This window comes from Panthera uncia, assembly GCF_023721935.1.
Source record: "Panthera uncia isolate 11264 chromosome A1 unlocalized genomic scaffold, Puncia_PCG_1.0 HiC_scaffold_17, whole genome shotgun sequence".
NCBI classification, from domain to species: Eukaryota; Metazoa; Chordata; class Mammalia; order Carnivora; family Felidae; genus Panthera; species Panthera uncia.
This window is the reverse complement of record NW_026057577.1, coordinates 50,773,593-50,790,413: the sequence shown is the minus strand read 5'-3', so window position 1 is coordinate 50,790,413 and position 16,821 is coordinate 50,773,593. Positions and strand designations below refer to the sequence as shown.

Genomic DNA, 16,821 nt, shown 5'->3' with positions numbered 1-16,821 from the left:
CCAAGAGAAAAGGCTGAAGTGGGAAGAGTGTTAGCTATGTCTATGTGATAGCAAATATCTAGGTGGTAACTGGAGATTTTAGCATTTGGAAGTTTATTTCACGTCCTGGATTATTGCTATTAGGTGGATTAGATAAATGGTAGAAGTGAGTTTGTCTCTTTTTAGCTGCTTATTTCATGTCAAAGGCATAGTTGTAAAATAAAAACAGCAGGCAGTGGCAACAGATTGGTTATGGCAAAAGGAGGATTAAAATGAGTCAAACAGGACTCCAGTGTTTCTCTTGTGGGGGTTTGATGATATTGTCTGCAGTGAGGAGTAACCCTGGCATGGAAAAGGAGATATACAGATAAGGCCTACATTAAGTTCATTTGGGCATTCGGTTTGTTTTTATATTAAATATAATTTATTGTCAAATTGGTTTCCATACAACACCGAGTGCTCATCCCAACAGGTGCTGTCCTCAATGCCCATCACTCACTTTGCCTACTCTCCCACCACCCATCAACCTTCAGTTTGTTCTTAGTATCCAAGAGTCTCTTATGGTTTGCCTTCCTCCCTCTCTGTAACTTTTTCTCCCCTCCCCCTCCCCCATGGTCTTTGTTAAGTTTCTCAGGATCCACATACGAGTGAAACATATGGTATCTGTCTTTCTCTGCCTGACTTATTTCACTCAGCATAATGCCCTCCAGTTCCATCCACGTTGCTAAAAATGGCCAGATTTCATTCTTTCTCATTGCCAAGTAGTATTCCATTATATATATAAGCCACATCTTCTTTATCCATTTGTCACTTGATGGACATTTAGGCTCTTTCCATAATTTGGCTATTGTTGAAAGTGCTGCTATAAACACTGGGGTGTAATGCCCCTGTGCATCAGCAATCCTGTATCCCTTGGGTAAATTCCTAGTAGTGCTATTGCTGGGTCATAGGGTAGATCTATTTTTAATTTTTTTTTTTAACGTTTATTTATTTTTGAGACAGAGAGAGACACAGCATGAACGGGGGAGGGGCAGAGAGAGAGGGAGACACAGAATCGGAAGCAGGCTCCAGGCTCTGAGCCATCAGCCCAGAGCCCGACGCGGGTCTCGAACTCGCGGACCGCGAGATCGTGACCTGAGCTGAAGTCAGACGCTTAACCAACTGAGCCACCCAGGCGCCCCTATTTTTAATTTTTTGAGGAACCTCTGCACTGTTTTCCAGAGTGGCTGCACCAGTTTGCATTCCCACCAACAGTGCCAGAGGGTTCCTGTTTCTCCACATCCTCACCAGCATCTATAGTCTCCTGATTTGGTCATTTTAGTCACTCTGACAGGTGTGAGGTGGTATCTCAGTGTGGCTTTGATTTGTATTTCCCTGATGAGGAGCGACGTTGAGACTCTCTTCATGTTGGCCATCTAGATGTCTTCTTTAGAAAAGTGTCTATTCATGTCTTCTGTTGGGCATTCAGTTTTATTTACTTTTAAAGATATATATTTTTTAATGTTTTATTTATTTATTTTGACAGAGAGCGCAAGGGAGGGGCAGAGAGAGACAGAATTCCAAGCAGAACCCAATGTGGGGCTCAAACCCACGAACTGTGATATTATGACCTGAGGTGAAACCAAGAGTTAGATGCTTAACCAACTGAGCCACCCCGGTGCCCCTGGACATTCAGTTTTCAATAAGACTTGGTGGACTGACCAATTGCTTGATGTTCTATATTTGTTCCCTAGAGTCTGATTGTGCCGAGGAGATTCTTTGGGGCCACTGTGAGGGCAAAGATGGTGGATAAGCCAAGTGGGCAGAGATGTAGACCCTCCATCTTCCTCCATCTTATCCCCAACTGTTCAACCAAAGGACATTATCCTCCTTTCAGAAAAAGAAATCTGTGTTATGTGTCAGGATTCCATATCAGAAGTTGCTTTCTAAAGACGTGTGTGTGTGTGTGTGTGTGTGTGTGTGTGTGTGTGTGTGTGTGTTGGAGAACCACTGGAATAGACTAGATCAGTGACGGTGATCCATGATGAATGCCTTCCTCAGAAATAAGAAGAAAAATGCCACACAAAACTTGGGCTCTTTGCCAAAATTGAAGGGAGTCACTCCCTTTCTAGCATGAGGTTCTGCTACAGTGACAAGTTACTGATAGCCCAACATTAGGGTTGCCAGCTATTGCATGGGACATACTTATGCTAAAAATTATTCCCTGTTTAGCTGAAATTTAAATTTAATTGAATGCTCTTTATTTTTATTTTCTAAATCTAGCAGCCATAATAAATGCATACTTCATCTCAAAATAATGAATGGATTGATTCTCCAATATAATTTTCTTAAACACTGACCTCAAAATTCTCACATCTTGGTTACATGCATCATAATACATTAATCCTTTGGCCTAACATGCATGGATTTCCCAGCAGCCAGCAGTTTTTCTTTGCTGGAATATGGGTAAGGGAACCCGTGTTGTCAGTATTTTTAGGACAGAAGGGCCTCACTCTCCCCCAGGACATTGAGGACAAATTTGTCCAAACTCTGCCATTGGACTGATTTTTCCATTTTTGTTTTTTGTTCTTAAGAATCATTCCATTTTTGAAATGTCAAGTTGCAAGTTTTCATTAGAATATCAGAGATGTCTTGGAGCATTTCATCAATATTATTTGCTTTTTCCTCAACAAGATAACCTTAAAAATTATTTTTGTTGTCTTTGTCACTTTTTCTTTGCAAACCTCAGTTCATTTCACATGTTATCGTGCCAAGAAGTTGGTTAATGCTACTAAAAACAGTTCGCTCTGGTTTTGTATCCTTCTTGCCCTTAAGGATAGGGCAATTATCCTTCTTGGTTCTTAAATGTCTGTTAGAGATCTGAGCATATCAGAGGACCCCCTAGATAGCTGCACTAGCATTTTAGATGTCTTTTGCTTGTCGTTCTCATTTAAATATCATTACAATAAAGACTGTTATAAGAAAGCTTTCTAGACAATGAAATTAAATCCAGGTTTTGGGTGATTCATTATGTGAATGGTTAAAAGCTGCTTTCAGGATGCACTAAGTATTGTACATTTATCCTCACATTCAATTCTCATAGCCCTATGAGATAGGTGTTATGTTTTCATCTTATAGAAGAGGAGGCTAAGACACAGAGAGCCAAAGCAACTTGCCTAAGGTCACACAGCTGGAAATTTGTAGGATATGGACCCGTACACCTGTCTAATTTCACATTTTTTACTTATGGTTGTGGTGTTATGCTCTACATACTGGACTTAGTTGGTCTGGCTTCAGTCATTTATGTGCAATAATAATTTGATAGAATGTCTAGATTATAGTCACTCCAATAATAAGAGACATTGAATGTGTGCTTCCTGTTTGTGAATAAGGAAAGATAGCCGAGTTCCTCCTAGCAGGCTTATTCTTCCAATAGAAGCAGTTTTTCTTCAGTAATTCCTATTCTTTACCCAGAACTAGTCGTCTAATTGGGCCCCATTACATGTTCCAAATAATTAGTTACAAAAACCACATATGACAAAAGCCCGGCAATCTAGTGAGAGAAAAGGGGGTATATATGTGTTTCTGTATTCATGACATTTTTTTCCCCCTGCTGGGTTTAATTCCCTTTGCTGTGGATTTGTTAAGCACAAGCTGGATGTTGGCATTCTTTCTTCTCCCGATCCTTCAACCTGGAACCTGGTTTCTAGCAATGTGTTAATTTTAGCACCAATTTAGTTAATTAAAATAATTGGCAAGTTCCTTGAGTTCATCACAATGGGAGTTTACCTATTTTTAACTGTCTAAAACTTAATGTGGTAGTGTTATTTTTACTCAGAAAATAATTCTTCCTAAGTTATTTCTGAAAAATTTTTTTTCTCCACGAAGGAGGTCCATTTAACCATTTCTGATTCATAGTGAAGAGAAAGTCTCAGGGGCACCTGTGTGGCTCAGTCAGTTAAGTGTCAGACTTCGGCTCAGGTCATGATCTCACAGTTCGTGGGTTCGAGCCCCGCGTTGGGCTCTGTGCGGACAGCTCAGAACCTGGAGCCTGCTTCAGATTCTGTGTCTCCCTCTCTCTCTGCCCCTCCCCTGCTCTCTCTCTCTCTCTCTCTCTCAAAAATAAAATAAACATTAAAAAATTTAAAAAAAGAGAAAGTCTCTGTGAAATTAAATGATCTGTAAGGGCTTTTCCAGAAAGCCTTCCACTGAGTGTTAGGACCTGCTGCTGTCATTCTGTCCTTGGCAACAAAAAATTATTCAACCCGGAATATCTGTAGCTCTCAGCCCTGCATTCCACGTTGAGCACCAGTCATTGTCTTTTATAGCATGAAGGGCATAATTATCACTACTCAGGGCCGATCAGACTCTCCTTCTTCAGGATATGCCCCTCACGAGGAAGTTTGCTCAAGTGTTGACTTGGCTTGCCTCTGCTCCCCTCATTGTGCACTCCATGCTGGGATGGCCCAGTGAGCAAAGTCTCGGAAAGGCCCGCAAGGGACCCCCTCTCTCCCACTCAACCATGGCACAGTGGCAGTGCTCCTTGTTCTCCGGGGTGGTTTCTTTGACCCCTTCAGTATTCTTCTTGCTGGAGTGGCTTCGCTGAAAGGCCTTCGGCTACTTGCTGAGGTTGGCGAACAGGCTGGAAGGAAGTGCTGCTTCCCTGAGCAGGAAGGAGAGGCTCATTGACATTCCACTAGTGAATTGTCCTTCACTTGATGTTGAAGGAGAATGAGAGACACTATCTGCAGCAAGTCTAAGTTAAAGTGCAAATGTGATGTTTGGAAAGGGCAACCCAATATTTGAACTTGGACTCAGTCCTGGGCACTCTTCTCTGTCTGCCCTCACATCTTGTCCTATGCCTCCAAACGTCACCTCTCTGCAGACGACCCCCAGTATCTCTTCTGAACTCCACACCTCTGTGTCCAGCTGCCTATAGGACATCCCGCTTCTATTCATAAAAGGCACATCTCACTGGCATGTTCAAAAAAACTCTCGACCTTCCCCTCCAAAGCTGCTCTTCTCTTTTTCTTCCTTCTTGGTAGATGTCTACTTCAATCTTTCACTTACTTGGCCCCCAAACCTGGGCCTCCTCTGTCAGTCCCTTCTTTCTCTCACATTTCACGTCCAATCAAGCCTCACATCCTGTCAGCAGTACTGTGACAATATGTTTGGCATCTGACCAATTTTCATTGCCTCACATCTGTATCACTCTAGTCCAGACTGCAGCCATCTCTTCCCTGTGATATTATACTAGCTCTCTCCTTGCTTCTCCCTCTGCTCTGCCAGGTCTCTTCTTCTCCACGTACTAGCTGGACTGATAGTTTAAAAAACATAGACTATGGTCCTTTTCAGTTGAAAGCTCTTCAGTAATTTTCCATCTTATTTGCTGTAGGATGCAAACCACGACACGAAGGGCTTCCAACCCCCAGATCTCTCAGCCTCTTGCCCCTTGTTCCCCCTTCAGGGCAGTCACAACGGCCTTCTTACTTGGAATATGCCAAGGACACGCTGTTCTGTTTCCTGCATCTGCCTGGGACACTCTTGCTGTAGAGACCCACGTGACTCCTTCTTCCCTTTACATCTCTGCTCAAACATTATCTTATAAGAAAGTCTTCCCTGGTCTGGATAAAATGCTATCCTCATCGGAGAGCAGAGTTTTTTGTGTGTTTGTTTGCTTTGTGTACTGTGAACCCCCATTACCTGCCACCGGGCAGACGCCCAGTAAATACCTGCATTGAGTAAGTACAAAAAACTTTATCAGTTCCCAGGCAAGAAAATAGTTTTGTTGGTTTTCCTTGGATATCTTTGATTTAGTTTGGGGTTCCATTGCCACCTTGATTAGTATCTTATAGGATCACGGGACGATTCCATATCCTGATTTCTTCATCTGTAAAATTCCTGGTTGGACTTGGTAGTGTAGAAGGCAAGTTGTAGCTACATTTTGCTGGTTTTGTACCTGTGTGATCTCTCTCAAGATCAAACAGTAGCGTATTGGGGGGGTTGGGGTTTCTTCTGTGGTTGTACACCTGTGTCTGAAATGATGGTGACAACCCATTCTTCCGCACTTTCTCTCCACTTTGTGAGTCTTTTCTCCTTCTCTCCACGAAGCATATTACGCACTGGTGTCACTATAACACGCAGTGTACAAGAGCCGCCGTGAGATGTGTTGCCAGGCAGCAGTTAATAGCAACAGATCATCAGAGTTTGCATATAATTTACATTAAGGAGTCAGAGTGGACTCCGGATTCTCTGTAAAATAATCTGACCTTGTTCGTCTATATGCTGCTGTGCTTCCTCAAGTGGGGGAGAAATGGTGAAGCATGGTGGGAATTATGTATAAACCAGTGAATGCTTCTGGGGAATGTCTCGTGTGCGAAGTCACTGATTTTATGTGTTGTAGGGGAAAAACAGAAATTTCAGAATCACTGGTGTTGCAAAACTTGCAATATAGGGGTAAGATATGTCTCTGCTTTCACAGATTTTATGGTCTAGATTAAAAGACAGGACCTATTTGTGCCGTAAAAGTGTGCGTAAGAAGGTGAGTTAGTATGTACATGTGCCAGATGTGTGGTGCAGTTTGTTCTAGGGCTTTAGGGTGGCATCCTCTGGGCCAGATTGTGGGGACTGGTTCATCAGAGAGGGTAGATTTGAACTACGTTAGGAGGAGCTTCTCCTCCTCTCAAGGCACAGCTCTACAAGATGCTCTCCCTTCCTCCTTCCTGTAGCTGATGGTGATGACAGCTTGGTTCCATTACTATTCCTTGTGGTCCTGCTTTGTCCACACTGTCATAAATCAACTCTCTAGTTGTTCTAGTTCAGGAGGGTCATCCCTTTCCTCTTGGAAATCCTGTTGGGATCCTGATGATACATTCAGATAACAAATTTTTCTTTTAATGGGAACAGACAAGAATTCCAGATTATGGCTATTTTTCTTCAGCGATATGCAACCTTACAGAAAAAGAAGCTTGATATCTGCACTGAAGGAGAATGTGTACCATTTCTAGCCTGCCGCTTCAAGTCCCTGGACTTAGGCACCCTGTTTGTTCTTGTCGATGCATGTGCTTCTTTGGATGAGCTAAGGAGGAATTTGTCCTTGGTATCCTAAATAAGTAGGTTGACACTATAATTTATTTTCTGAAGTGGAACACTTTTGAGAGTGCAAGGAGGTACTCTAAATAACTACTCAGAGGCAATAGGTGTAAACCAGGATTGTTGGAAGCAAACACGACTGAATGGTTGTTCTACAGATAGAGGGGTGTTGCAATTGGCTTTCGTTAATCTGGAATCACAATGCTGCCCCCTGAGAAAATAAAGGGCACCCCTTCCGTTTGCTGGAGTGACCCTTTTGGTCATCTCCAGGGGCCCTATCCTGGGCTGCAGGGAAGAGTCTTTTGTCGTCTATCCAGTTGTTGAATGAAGAAGCCAGCTCATGGATTCAGGACCATTTGGATGATTGAAGATTCTCACTGTGGGCAGAGGCCAGGTGGCAGCATGGGTAATATCTGGGCTCTTCCTAGCATTGCCTTTGATAGGGAATTAAGGTCATGTGACTCTTTTTGAGAGGTCTGTTTCTTAGTGTCTTCAAATTCTATGTCATTGTGATCAAAAGAATTGAAGCATGGTCTGGCAGGCAAGAAAGTGATTCTAAGTCTGGCAGACCCACAATAGATGAGAAGGATGCAGATCCTCAGAGAAAAGGGCAAGAGCACTTCAATCAGAACTAGCCTTGTAAGCAAAGGCTAAACATCAGGGTGCCAGCTGCTACACAAAGCAAATTAAAGACCTGAGCCACATCACCGATGCACCCGTGTGTTTGCAGGGCTAGGCTTATTTAGAGGGATACATTTTCTTTATAAACCTTTCATCAACTCAAAATGTGAAGAGATGCTTCAAAGCATCTGACTTCCCCAGCAGCCTGGTGTGTGCGTGGAAGCTAATGCTCCTCGTTTGGCTTTGTGCTGTTAGCTCAGAGGCAGTGTTTGGGATTATCTAGCCAATTACTACGCTGCTTCTGTGTCTGCCTCTCAAGGGATGTCCCTTGAGACTCTCTAATAGAAACATTTCGTTTCCCTAGAAGAACAGTTTGGTCACCCTTTGGGTAACCACCTCTTGTAATCTGTGCCAGAGTTTGTGTTTATTTCCACGGCTTGAACATACCCTTTTCCTCTCATTGTCTTAGTACTTGGTGTTCTTGCTGGTAATTTATGGAGAGCCCTTTGCATCCTGCTTTCCAGCCTGGTGATCATCATTTCTGTTTTTTGCAAACACAGGTGTTTCTTACAGTGGATGATTCTTCATGTGCATTCATGAGTTTGTATATGGATATTTTGATTTTGTAAAAGAGCGGGAAGCTATTGTGGTTTGTTGGAAAACCACTTGCAGGATTAAGTGATGTTCTGGTAACATCAAAACAGAAGCTTCTAGCATTTGGGGACTATTTATTTTTAGTATGACTCAGTGTGACACTTAGTTGAGTTAGAGTTTCAAGTATGCAACAGAGATAATGGTTAATTACCTCAGCAATAAATTATGCCTAGAATTCTAATAGCTGCCATAAGGTGAAATCACTGTGGTTGAGATTATAGGCCTAGTGGCTTGGGCCTTCTTAAGTATGGTTGATGTACAGAGGTTAGATAGGTGAGCACATGCTTTTAGTTCCATTATGCAATATTTGTGAGGCCTTAACAATGGAGGTAGTATGTGGATCATGACTAAATTGAACACAATTGCCTGTATACAAATTGGCATCTCTTTGGTTTTCCATCAATTACTACTGCATACTTTTGTTTCTGACTGTCTTCCTGGATTTAGAAAGCTTCCCAGGGTGCCTTTGTATTTTTTTGTCTGTGTTTTTGGACCCTTCACTGAAATGCTTCTGTAGGTGAACTTTTGGCTAGCTGCCTGCCCTCAGCCAACAAAAGCATTAATTTGCCTCCTTAAGCCTTGTAATTCACTCTAAGGTACAAAGACAGCTTGTTGCTTCTTTCCTGGTCAGAATAACAAGGACTCCCTGTGCAGTCTCTTCTCTCAGCTCAAATGAAAAGAGGAACTCAAGGACTCTGAGAGGAACTCTACTATAACTCACTCAGGAAGATCCTCTGATAGTCAGAACATATATCCTATGATCATCACTCTTATTCCTCTTCTGTTTTAGTATTTTTGGAAACTCATGAGGTTTCTAGCAAAGAAATGGGTGTGGCATTCAAAAGGAAGATCAGGAGTTCATTGGAGGGGTGCTACAATAGAAAGAACCTTAAATACTCAGTATGAATCGCCTCTGACTCATTTCACTTGTTCATTCATTAATTTATTTGTTCATTCATTCTTAGAAAACTTACAAAGTGTTTGCTAAGTACCAGGTAACTACTTGGTGCTAGAAAAATTGATAGTTGACACTACATTTGTTTTCCTTCCCTTTTGCTGATGATCTAATAGTATACACTGAAAATTCAGTAGGCTCTAGTAAAAACTCATAAGAATTAACACAGTTTTTGAAAGTGACTGGATTCAATAATAATTGAAAATGAATTTTTCCCCCTCTGCACTAATAATAACACCTAGGAATGGAAGTGGGAAAAGTATGTCACTCAAAGGAGTGACATAAAATTACAAAATAATTTTTTAGTTTACATTTTAATTAGTTAATATACAGTTCAGTCTTGGTTTCAGAAGTAGAATTCAGTGATTCATCACTTATATGCAACACCTAGTGCTTATCACAAGTGCCATCCTTAATACCCATCGCCCTTCTAGCCCACTCATCTTTGACAAAGCAGGAAAGAATATCCAATGGAAAAAGACAGTCTCCTCAACAGATGGTGTTGGGAAAACTGGACCTTGACATGCAGAAGCCTGAAATGGATCACTTTCTAACACTGCCCACACAAAAAAATTCAAAATGGATGAAAGTTCCAAATGTGAGACAGGAAACCATCAAAATCCTAGAGGCGAACACAGGCGGCAACCTCTTTGACCTTGGCCAGAGCAACTTCTTACTAGACATGTCACTGAAGGTAAGGGAAACAAAAGTAAACATGAACTACTGAGACTTCATCAAGATAAAAAGCTTTTGCACAGTGAAGGAAACGATCAACAAAACTAAAAGGCAGCCTATGGAATGGGAGAAGATATTTGCAAATGACATCTTGGATAAAGGGTTAGTATCCAAAATCTATAAAGAACATATCAAACTCAACACCCAAAAATCAAACAACCCAGTTAAGAAATGGGCAGAAGACATGAATAGACCCTTTTCCAAAGAAGACATCCAGATAATTAAAATTACAAAATATTTGAAAAAATTACAAAATATTTAGAAATAAGTTTGGCACAAAAGGTAAAGGGCCCATATGAAGAAATATTAAATAAATCTGAACAAATACAAGTACATACCGCATTCTTGAATGGGGACACATTATATCCTAAAATGTTAAATCACTCTGGTTTCTCTTCAGATCGAATGCATCTTTCGCCTTTTACTAAAATGTCAAGTCATCCCAAATGATTGTATGAATTTAGTGTAATTTCAGTGGACTCTCAAGCCATTTATAACTGAACAAAAACATCTCAAGTTTCATATAGAAAAATAAATGCACAAGAAAAAGTAAGAAAAGTATGAAAAAGAACAGCTAGGGGATACTTTTCTTACTAGATACCAGTATATTCAACAAAACCACTATATTAAAAACTAATTGGCAAAAAATAAATAAGCCAGTAAACTAGAACAGAGAATCAGGAATATATCCTGCATATATGAAAAATTACCATATGATAAAGGTGGTACTTCAGTAGGAAATTAATGATTCATTTAATAGATAGTGTTGATATAGCTGCTTTCACTCTAGAAAAAAATAAAGTTGGACCCTATAACACAAAATAAGCAAATATAAATTCCAGATGGCCTGAAGGTTTCAATAAACAATAAAATAATCAACATTTTAGAAGGTAATCTAAGAGATTATATGCAACCAAAGAATAAAAGAGACCTTTAAAACCAATTCAAGAAACCCTGAGGCCATGATATATACCATCATAGATGATTTAAACATGTAAAAACTACAACACAGGAGAAATATGGTAGATTTGGAAGGAATATTTGCCACAAGCATAGCAAACAGGTGCTATTTATAATGTACAAGTAGGGTTGAGAATCACTGAGAAAAAAACAAATGACCTCCCCTCAACATTTGGTCAAGAATATGAATAGGCCACTCTCAGAAGAGCAAAATCTAAAAGCCTAGTTGATTAATCAATAAAAAAAGGCTTAAATTTACTAGTAGTCACAGAAAAGAAAATGAAGGTAACAGTAAGTATCATGCACTTCAGTTAAAAAGAGCAATGGTGGGGCACCTGGGTGGCTCAGTCGGTTAAGCGTCCGACTTCAGCTCAGGTCACGATCTCACGGTCCGTGAGTTCGAGCCCCGCGTCGGTCTCTGGGCTGATGGCTCAGAGACTGGAGCCTGCTTCCGGTTCTGTGTCTCCCTCTCTCTCTGCCCCTCCCCCGTTCATGCCTGTCTCTGTCTCAAAAATAAATAAACGTTAAAAAAAAATTAAAAAAAGAGCAATGGTATCTATGGCTGAAAAGTAGGCAGGGAGAAGGAGTTCTCAAACTCATGGAAATGTGAATTGTTACACGCTTTCTGGAAGCATCCTGGCAGCATCTATGAAATTAACAAAAATATATATGTGTGTACTTTTTCAACCAACAGCCCAAGTACTGGGAATCCTGTGGATATAACAGCACCAAGAGATAGGTGAAATAATATTTAGTGCAGGATCATTCATATTGCTACAAACAGAAGAAAACAGAAAACAAACTGAATGGACATCAAAGGGGCAATGTTGAATTTATAATGATATATCTTCACTGTGAAATATTACATAACTATTAAATGTAATTGGAGCTACCCAGGCTGATTTGGGGAGGGATTGCTATGAAGTATGGAGTAGGAAGAACAAGATTCAGAGAGGATGACCTAATGTGGAAAATTCTGAGTGAGCAGTAGAGATGAGGACAGGAGGTGAGGGAAGAGAAGAGGCAGACAAGGAAGGAGAATACAACACACTAAGATGATCCATGGTGTGTGTGTGTAGGTGTACGTGTAAAAGGAATTGGAAAAAAAGGTGAGTTTGATTTATATAAACTGACTTGTAGGTAGGCACTTTGGAACTTAAGACTTTGGAGATGGAGTAGGTTCCACAGCAAGACAAGGAACAAGATGTGGCCAAGGTGCAGGGGGACAAAGGGATGCAGAAGTGGAAGCCTGTGGACCCCAGGAGGTAAAGAAAGGGGCTGAACTTCACCGTATGTGTGGATGTTAGAAGCTGCTTGGGTGGGAGCCTGATCTGAGCCAGCACTGACGTTTTGAGTCAGAGGGCAGAGTTGGAGGGGCCTGGAGCTTATACCATTCTTCAAGAGGATGGAAATCATGAATGCTAAATTAAGCATAAAAGAAAATTTATTTAGAATGAGAAAAGAATTGTAGCCAATTACAATTTGAAAAAGCTGATAGCACAAACAGCAAAAATAGACTCTTTGACTTCATAATCTTTGCCTCTTCATATGACACCAGTTTTGTAATATCCTTTTCATAGAGGGGAAAGAAAGGTAGCTCATTTTTCTTAATAACATGGGTGAAGTTAAAAAATTATTGATAGAAAAGAATTTTTTTTTCAGTGTCACAACTTACTAGGCTCATATCACATAAATTTTTAGAATTGTTATCAAATTCAGAAAAATATCTATCAAGGAGAAAACTTCTGTTTTGATGAGGTGTCAATGAAATCTGAGTTTGCTACTGATCTTTTAGTAGATCTGAAGATTAGAAGAATTTTTCATAGACTGGCTTTTGGTACTGTTTATTTCAAACCGGGTTTCCTCTGGTCTACCCAGCACACTCCTGGTCCTGAAACACATGTTTACATATTCCCTGATAAGAAAGTCCAATGAAATGATGAATTGATGTTCCTGAAATACATGTTCATATTGAGGTGAAGTCTTTTACCCTGTACCTCTATGTCGCTCCGAGGCCATCTGAGTACTCCTGGAAGCCATTATTCTACCAGGACACTAGCAATCACATAACCAACACAGGAATGACTGAGAACTACGATACCCTCAACTCAGCTTTCTCTTAGCTGGATCCCCCATATGCTCATGACTTATCTAATGCCTTCCAATATGGAGGGGAAAATTGGAGTGAAGAGAGACAGCGATTGTAACCATTTTGGTTAAAATAGCTAGGTTTTACAAACTTTACAAAAAACCTCTGACCTAGAGCTTTGGAACTTAAGCTTCATTAGTTTACTATTGTGTTATATTCCCTCTTTTATTGGAAACCTTCTTGGTATTCTACTAGATATTATATTAAAGTCACTGTAAGTCCGTGTGTGTGTGTGTGTGTGTGTGTGTGTGTGTGTGTGTGTATGTGTGTTTATAGCATTTCTTATTTTCTTGCATTTTTTTGGGGGTCACACTACAGCATAGGTCCATGTAACTCAGTCTTGCTTTTCTGGCTTCAAATCATTTTTTTAAACCCTGGAATCCCAATACAGGAACATTAAACACTATGACTGTAGTAATTTTAGAGTCAATGTCCTGAAAATGAGAAATTCAGATGAAATGATGTACTGCACAACATCGTTTCCAGCCCCCTGCACTACCACTGAAGCTTTGCATACATTTTCCTCCTTCATTTTCATACATATTATATTTACCATCAATCTTGTGGCAAGTTGCAGAACAGGGAGGTTGGGTGACATGGTTCTCTGATGGGGAGATCAATCCATAAATGGTCCTTTCCTGCTCAGGGTGAAAAAACTTGAGAACACAGCATTGCTACTTATGGTTCTTTCTTTTAACCCCACTAGGAGCTTCAGTCCTGGTAATGGTAGCAAAACAGTCAGCCAAAGGTCTAAAGAGAAAAACTAATCAAGAGGAAAGAAGAAAAACCACGAGAAGTGATACTGCGTTCACTTGGGGATTATTTGTGATGAGATTGAATATAAATGTAAGAATCCCGGAAATGTCAAAAGAAGGCCTTGGATAAAGCACTCAAAGCCCTGTTTATCTGTGGGAAAAAGATTTGTATTTAGTAGTGGCCTAGTTTTTAATTTTTCCCGCTCCTCATAAGGTTTTTGTCCCCTGCACATAAGGGTTTAATGCAACTGGTTTTGAAATATTTCCCATTTTGAATTTGGAAGGCTTATACTTCAGACCCAGGCTTTTCCTCTCTGTTCTTCCTTTCCAAGAGATGTCATTGTACTTCTGCCCAAACACTGCACTATCCAGAAAAGAAGTGTGTGTCCACGTGTGCCTGTGTAAGACCACTCTTACCAAACTTTAGAGTAGAATGTACTGCGCGCGTGCGCGCACGCACGCGCACACACACACACACACACACACACACACACACACACACGGTTTTGACATTACTGGTTTAACCACACTGCAATTGCAATAATGAAAAGCAGAACGGGGCAGAAGCCCAGGGGCTCTGGGTGTGTTTTCCAGAATGGATTACACAAATCGGTGGGAGAGAAATAGCTTCATGTAAAGAGAGGTGTTTGGAAATAGGGGCATCGAGTGCTTTCTGGAAGAAATGTAAACCAGATGGAGGAACCCCAAATTAAGGGTGATGATCAAAGGAAAGAAGTAGCTGTTTCTTAGAAGCAGTGGGGGGAATGGGTTAATTCTCTATCACCTGGTTGTCGAGATAATGGTGTGGGAGGAAGGGTGGTGCAGTGCAGACATCACATTTGGAGCTGTGAGGCCCAAGTTAATGCACCTTTCCGGATGTGAGTGACCCCACCTTCTGGGCCAGTGCCACATGCTCAGTGGAAACCATCGGCCACCATCTTTCCCTATTTCTTAACGCCGTCAGCCCTCCTAGCCTTCCCAGCGTGAGGGCCCTGCTTGTGTCTGACTACACCATGCTTACTGGGCAGGAATTACAGCAACCCCACCCTCCTGGCTTTCTACCATGTCCAGGTTGGAAAAATTGCTGAAAAGTGGTGTGAGACCTGACTATCCCAGGGGGCTGACTCCTAGAGACAGGAGACAGTAAGGACCTGGCAGATACTTTGTGCTCCTTCTCTGCCACAGGACTATTTTGAGCTGCAGGGTTCCATGTGGTCTCTCTGGAGAAGTCCTACCTGAAGAAGAAACCAGCTTTATTTTTTTGTGAGCCTATGGCCAGCTCAGAAATAGACTATCTTAGATTTGTTTTTCTTCCTTTCTTGCCTCCCTTCAGGAACTGTGGAGATTGTTGATTATTTTAAATATTGTACCATTTACTTAGATGTGAGACATCTATATGGTCGTTTAAACAGAACACCATAGGGAACGACCAGATTGGTTATCAATAGTTATCATTTGAGGTAAGAGATTACTATGAAATTTTCAACCACTACATTGTCCAATAATTGATATAAGTTTCTAATGAAACACTTGAACATACTCAGTAATACAAGGCAAACTTGATAATAAAGCTTTTGTAATTACTTTATTGAACATTCTGAACTTGGTAAAGGCACAAACAAAATGGTTTACTTTTGTCCAATTACTGCTATCAAATGTGTGCTGTTGAATCTCCGTGTATTAGTTTTCTACTGCTTTGTTACAAATGATCATAAGCTTATTGGCTCAAAATAACACTCATTTATTTTATCATGGTTTCTGTAGGTCAGAAGTCAGCCATGGCCCAACTGGGTTCTCTGCTTAGGGTCTTGTGCTCAAGGAATGGTATCCCTGTGCATTTATCTGGAGGATCTTGGAAGATCCCACATCCATGCTTATTCGGGCTGTTGGCAGGACAACCCTGTGGTTGTAGGATTGAGGTCCCAGCACCCTGGCTGTCAGCTGGGGACTGCTGTCAGTTCCTTTCCAGATGCCCTCTCCCAGGTTTTCCCCAGGCCCTTACACAACATCAAAGCTTGTGGCGGAATCCCTTACTTTGAATCCTCATCACCTTTAAATCTGAGTAAATCTGAGTTTAAATCTATTGAGTGAGTATAGAGACACCATTCAAATCCATCTACATGCTTCAATATTCTCTTGACCCACGAGAAACTTGTGCCAACCAGTGGGAGAGTAGACAGTTCAAAGGCTCCCCATTGTTTTGGGGTTTTCTTCTCCTGATGCTAAAATAGATATTGAAGCCCCATCAATGAGTCCACTGCATAAACAGATTTCCTACTGAGATATGAGATGCCAATCCACTCTTTTGTACTTAGTACCCCCAGTCTCTGTAAATGAGTCTGTTATTGGATTCTATAGGTGGGTGAATGGATGAAGGAGTGCCTCTGTGTTAGTCCAGTGTTGCAGGGAGTATGGCCAGAGTCGCAAAAGATAAGTCCACAAACAAAGTGCAGTTAAGTGAAGGTCCTCAGACTTGAGTCAGAATGAGGCCCTGACTCCAGAATGAAGCTTCTTTTTATTAGGATAATTGCTAAAGACTATGTGCATAAAGTCAGCTAAGCAAGTGTGTTAATCAATCTAATGGTTTAGCTTTTCAAGGTTGAATTTTGAGTTAATTGGTTTCTATACCACTAGGAAGGGTCAGGTGTGAAGGAGGAGCCGGCCCTGGACAATGTTAATGGCTCTAGGCGTTCCTTTCGAGCCGCAGCCACTGAGTTCAGCTGTGTAAACATGTCCTAAGGCCTTGCACCTCCTCCAGCCCTTCCCTTTTGAAGTCTTTTCCTTTGATGCTCCTCTCCTGCATCTCCCACAGTCCAGGTCCTCAGAGATGCCAAGATGCGATGAGATGTGCGAGGGATTTACTGGGGGGAAATGCTTATAAGAGGAAAGGGGTGGGAGCGGGAGAAGGCTGAGAGAGCCACCAGATTGTTGTGCTGGTCTGA

The 16,821-nt window shown here is 41.2% G+C and overlaps 1 long non-coding RNA gene across 2 annotated transcripts in view; it reads left to right on the top strand.

Moving 5' to 3' along the window:
• Positions 1-14,361, top strand: part of LOC125935700 (uncharacterized) — a 139,511-nt gene extending 125,150 nt beyond the window's left edge. For both annotated transcript variants that reach the window (XR_007461766.1, XR_007461767.1), the window contains exon 3: positions 13,831-14,361. This is a non-coding gene — a long non-coding RNA (uncharacterized LOC125935700). The remainder of the gene's footprint in view (positions 1-13,830) is intronic.
• Positions 14,362-16,821: the final 2,460 nt, after the last annotated feature.